General features: G+C 43.2%; 1 protein-coding gene across 1 annotated transcript in view; it reads right to left on the reverse strand.

Annotated features, from left to right (window-relative positions):
* ITGA4 (integrin subunit alpha 4) overlaps positions 1–6,000 on the reverse strand; it is a 466,594-nt gene that overhangs the window by 116,125 nt on the left and 344,469 nt on the right. The window lies entirely within an intron of this gene.

A 6,000-nucleotide genomic window follows, 5' to 3' on the forward strand; every position in this document is an offset into this window, starting at 1 on the left:
GGGCCCACTTTCCTTCAATCTCACTTTCTAAGATAATGGACCATCTCATCATGTTCTCTAAGCACAAGGAGGTTTTTTGTAAGTCCGATGAGCACTTGATCGATTTGGGGTGGTGGGGCATTTTTATCTCAGTCTAAAGATTTGGAACTCCACCCCCTCATTGTTTGTGTTCAATCTGAGCATCAGACCTTTAATAAATTATTTAAAACCTGTAAATTCATGGCAGCTATAGCCCAAAGAAGAAACTTTATTTGAAATATAAAAAGTGGTCCCAATAATACAAACACTCAGATATATTTAGAAAATCAGCGTGGAGTATATTATGCAGTACAAATCTTGTTTCAGCAAAACAAGTAAAGGAACAGAGTTTGAAGTCACTTAGGGGTCTATTAGGATGGCGGGCAGATCACCCCCGCCGGACCGGCAGTAGCCACTGCTGGCCCGGCGGGAGCGATCCGCCTGCCATCCTTGCATGATTGACCGCCCGCCATATTAGTATAGCTGGGTGGTCTGCGGCGGACAGGAAGACCGTTCGCCGCTTTTCCGCCGGTCCAATCACCGACCGGACAGAAAAGGCCATAATATGGTGGCGGTGTCTGCAAGACACTGCCATCCATATTAACATGCAGGCGGTGACTCGCCTTTCCATGGCAGCATTGCCGCCATGTAAAGATTTGTGATCTTTGCTGTTGGGGGCACTTAGTGAGCCCCCAGGGTGTTGGAGTGCTTGGCATGTATAAGGTGGTAGGCACCGCGCGGTGCCTGTCACCTTGTGCATGCCAATTCACAACGTGCATTCACAGCATTGTGGCTGGCGGTGCTGTGAGCACCGCCTGCCGCAATGTTGTGAATGGGGGATGCCACCGCCACGGTGGCATCCTGATGGCTACAGCGGGACCACCGCACCTCTGACGGACGGTCCTGTTCACTATTACGCTGGCGGGCGGACATCGTAATAGGCCCCTTAGTGTTTGAGATTTTTTAGCAGCGGAAAGCACTACACACAAATAATCAATAATCCAGCGCAGATGTTCTGCTATTTTGAAGTGTGTAATTAGTTTCTGGTCCTGGTCACTATGGAGTCAGCGGTTACCAAATTAATAAGAATCAGAGGGAGGGTAGATATAAGAGAACATTTACCAGTGAAATCCATTCTACACAAAACAACAATGTCTGGAAGCCCATTGGAACAATTTCTCCGATAATCTCTTCTATTGAGAACAGATGGTCCTAAAACTATAAACAATCTATTACAGGACACCATTTGACCTCCCAAGATTTTTAGGAACCCACCCCTCTCTTTTTTTAACCACTTGCACGGTACAGGCACTACCCCACATGCTTCCGATCAAGATTGTTTTAACCTTATATGCCTTCTACAAGAGACTCATCTGGAGTCTCAGGAATGTAAGATTGCCTTTGAAAAACAAAGTTGGGTTCAGGATCTCCTATGTTCTCGCCAAAGCGGAAGTACAAGAGGGGTAGCGATATTAATTCGGATAAATAGTAAAATTAGAATAGAGAATTATGACACAGATACGTCAGGCAGATGGTTGTCCGCTCAGTTAAAAGTAGACAGTTTTCCCTTGGTATGTGCAGTCTACTATGGCCCCAATCAGGACTGCCCGGAGCATCTGGCCAACTTGAAGTCATCTCTCTTTAATTTAAATGCTCCTGTAATATTGGGGGGTGACTTCAATCTGGTTTTTGATAAAAACTTGGATAGGACCTCTAGAGCCACTGTTGCCCCTTTACTCAAAACAAAATTAGAACTTAAGAACATAATGAAAGACTTCAATTTACTGGATATTTGGAGGACCAGAAATACCATGGGTAGAGACTATTCCTTTTATAGTCATAGATATAGGCATCATTCCCGGATTGATTTTTTCCTGATAGATCAGATGCTTTTTCCCCAAGTAGTCTCCTCCTCCTACATTCCCGCTCTACTCTCAGATCACTCTTCAGTAGAACTAACAGTAAATCTTGTAAAAGAAGTACAAATGAGAAGGTGGACTTTTGATAGATCATTATTACAAGTGGACGAAGTAAGGTTACAGCTATCCACACAGTTGGAAGAATATTTCAGATTCAACTGTGGTTCAGCGGGTGCCCAGATTGTATGGGAGGCTTTTAAGTCCTTTATGAGGGCAATAGTGACTACACTCACGGTTAAGAGAAACAGGGATAAAAGGAAAGCTGAAGCGGACTCCCTCATAAAAATGAAATTGAAAGAACAACAACTTCAACTCGCCTCCCTAATGCAATATCCTAATGTGGATATATTATCGAATGAATTAGACTCCTTAAAAGCAGAATATCAGGCCCTCCTCGATAAAGCCATAAAGGAAAGATGGAATGCGAGCAGATTAAGCAATTTCTCCTATGGGGAGAAGTGTGGCCGTTTCTTGGCCTGGAAGGCAAGAACAGATCGAGCCAAGAACCAAATTGGGAGTTTGATTCTACAAAATTTAGGGACCTTAACCTATAATAACTATGAGATATCGAAAGAAGTCCATAATTATATGTCGAAGATGTATGCGGAACAAGGAGATATCTCTACAGAGAAGGCCGAAATGTGGCTTAGCCAACTAGTTCTACCATATCTTACAGAAGTAGATAAGGTCTTCCTGAGTTCACCAATTAAAGAGGGTGAAGTCTACAACCAACTAAAGAAAATGACAAAAGGCAAAGCAGCGGGTCCGGATGGCCTCCCAGTCGAGGCATATCAAATTAATCCAGAGTTAATTGTGCCAATCCTTACAATTTTATTTAACAAAATACATCTCTCCGGCGAGGCTGTGCCACAAACATGGTCTGAGGCAACAGTGACCCTAATATTAAAACCTAATAAGGACCCTCTGGTTGTTGAATCCTATCGGCCAATCTCGCTGCTGAATACTGATTATAAAATTTTTGTAGGTGTGCTGGCAGCGAGATTGGCCAAAGTCATTAAATCAGTGGTCCACAGCGATCAAAGAGGCTTCATGCCGGGAAGGCAGCTGAATGAACTTACTTTTCAGGCTATTGCTGCCATAGATGTAGCGACTAATGAAAAGTCGCCCCTAACTATCGTGGCCATCGACGCCACAAAAGCTTTCGACCAGGTCAGCTGGCCCTATCTCTGGAAAACATTAGATGCATTTGGTATGCCACCGAACTTCATAGCCTCGATTCGAGCCTTATACTCTAGTCCCAAAGCCAAAATCTTAGTAAATGGTAGTCTCACTGATTGGGTACATATATTTCGTGGCACTAGACAGGGATGTCCCCTTTCCCCTCTCTTGTTTAATTTGTATATCGAGCCTTTAGTTATTAAGTTGAGATCTGATTCGATTATTAAACCTTTTAAGATCGCGAGCTTGGAGTTGAAGTTTGCTCTTTACGCGGACGATCTCTTAATGTTTACATCGAACCCAGAAGAGGCCGTCCCCAGACTCTTCGCTGTGGCAGAGGACTTTGGGGCAATATCCGGCTATAAAATAAACAGAGACGAAACCGAGGTTATGCAGTGGAATTCGGTCGAAGAATACCCGGCTGTTAAACCCAAGATGAGATATTTAGGAATATATCTAGCTCAAGATATAAATCAGACAACTAAAATAAATTTTGATAGAGTCTATAAGGAAATTTGTCATCTCCTACAACGTTGGTCTGGGCTTCCGCTTAACATATTTGGTAGAGTGAACCTTATAAAAATGACTATTTTACCGAAAATCACCTTTTTATTTAACTCTATTCCATTAACTTTCGACCCAAAAGACATAGCTAAATTGCAGGGAAAAATAGGTTCATTCATTTGGAACTCTAAACTGCCGAGAATATCTTGGAAAAAATTGACGAGAAAATTAAAAGCTGGGGGCCTTGCCCTTCCAGATTTACTTATCTACTGTCATTCGTTTCAATTAAAAAACTTCAGACGATTGGCAGATAAGACAGATACTACTGTTTTAGGTTCCTTATTTCAGGCTCTGTTACACAGTGTACCCCAGGGTCAGGAATACTTTCTATTTAAATTTGGAGATCCCAGGTTTTTAAAAAAAGTTAGATTGAAGATTTTGATAGCTGCCCAAACAAACTGGGTTTTTTTCAGGAAAAAGTTGGGAATCCCCTATTATGCTCCCCAGGCCCCGATCTGGGATTCACCAGGGACCCCAGAGTGTTTAAAAGATCGGCTAGCTCGCCCTCTGAGGTTGGCCGGTATTACACACTGGGGAGATCTCCTAAAGGACACACAGCTCATTGATTGGGATTCTCTTTCTACCTTGACATAGGGTTCTCTCACTAGGTTCAAATATTATCAACTATCAGGTTGGTGGGCGACTCTCGCGCCGGTGCCTTGTACATCTAATCCAAGTTTCGACCTGGTAAACAAGAAAGGGACCTGGAAAAGAGAGCTGGCATTTTCGTATTGGGCTATGATGGGAGCAGAAGGAGTTCCGGAGATCGAACTCCTAAAAATATGGGGTGAACAGGTTGATTGTGATTATAATAACCTTAAGGAGCTGTGGGAAGACTCCTTCACAATGCTACATACTATAGTCAAGCCAGCTGCACTTAAAAGAAACCATCTGTTTACTCTGTATAGAGTTTATATCTCGCCCAAGAAACTCGTAAGATTCACCAACCTAGAATATCGGTGCCCTCGTTGTAGATTACTCGCCGCTGATGACATACATATGTTTGTAGACTGTTCCTCTCTGGCGCAATATTGGGCTAAACTAGGAGAATTTATTGCAGCAGTATTAAATGTACAATTTACCATAAATTCAAAGACAATCTTGTTTGGGTTAGTTAACAATTACCAATTAGGTGCCATTGATTCTAAACTTATTTTCTATGTTATGTTGTTAGCAAGACGATAAATATGCAGGGCGTGGAAAAACGAGAAGGCACCTATCTTTTTAGATTGCTTGAAACATATTATGTACACTTGTGAGTCAGATATTGCCTGTGATCCCTCCAGTGAAGCAAAGATATGGGCACCGTTAATGGCCTGGCGGAACAGATGATGAAACTTTTCCGATGATTTTACCTGGGCACTGTTGGGGCTCAATCTCCAACATCATCAATGGGCCTCCCAGTGAGTAAATGTTGGAGTAGATAGAGCAAAACAGTAAAATGCCAGAAGGGTTAGACCCCCCTTCCTATCCCCCCAAGGTCCTAACATCGGAATCGTATCCTACCGAGTGGGGGTTGAGGGAAGGGGACTTCCCCGTTTGGATTGCCTTTCCCGTCTGGTGGTATATGAGGAAAAAAAAAAAAAAAAAGATTGTTTTAACCCCTCCTCAAAAAACCTACTACTGTTCTCTCCTCTCCATCCAGATATCACCCAGTATCTCAACTGCCCTTCTCTACTAAGACATTGGACCAATTGGTCTTCCACTGGCTCCCACTCTACCTCTTATCAAATAGCCAGCTCTAGGCCTTCAATCAAGCTTTCATACCCGGTATTCTACAGAAAAAGAACACGTACAAATAATAACTACCTTCATCAACACTGCACACCCAAACTAACTCTCTTCCACTTCTATGTGCTTGGGACTATCTGCTCCCTTTGAAACTAGTGATTATGCCACATAATTCTCCTCCCATCACACGCCTTGCTAATACCTAGTTCACCTCCTACATCAGCAGCTCCTTTACTGTTGTTTAGAATGCTCATATACCTGCACCCACCCGACCACCCAATGCAGGATCAGCACTTGGCCATCTTCTTTTCTCACTATACAATACCTCTCTTGCATCATCTCCTCTTTGGGTTTCTCATATAAACTCTATGCAGATGACAACCAAATCTTCTCCCTCCCAGCTCTCACCTGCAGGCAAGCATTTCTAATGGCCTGATCGCCAACAGTTATTGGAGGGCATTACCATCATTCATGATGACCTCTGCCAAAAGTGACGTCCTACACTTTTTTCCTCCTCAACTTCACTCACCCCTCTGACCACCAGTGAGTGTCCTATTTCCCCCCTTACTCCCTGAACTTGGCCTCATTG

The sequence above is a fragment of the Triturus cristatus genome, chromosome 3_1 (genome assembly GCF_964204655.1).
Source record: "Triturus cristatus chromosome 3_1, aTriCri1.1, whole genome shotgun sequence".
Classification (NCBI taxonomy): domain Eukaryota; kingdom Metazoa; phylum Chordata; class Amphibia; order Caudata; family Salamandridae; genus Triturus; species Triturus cristatus.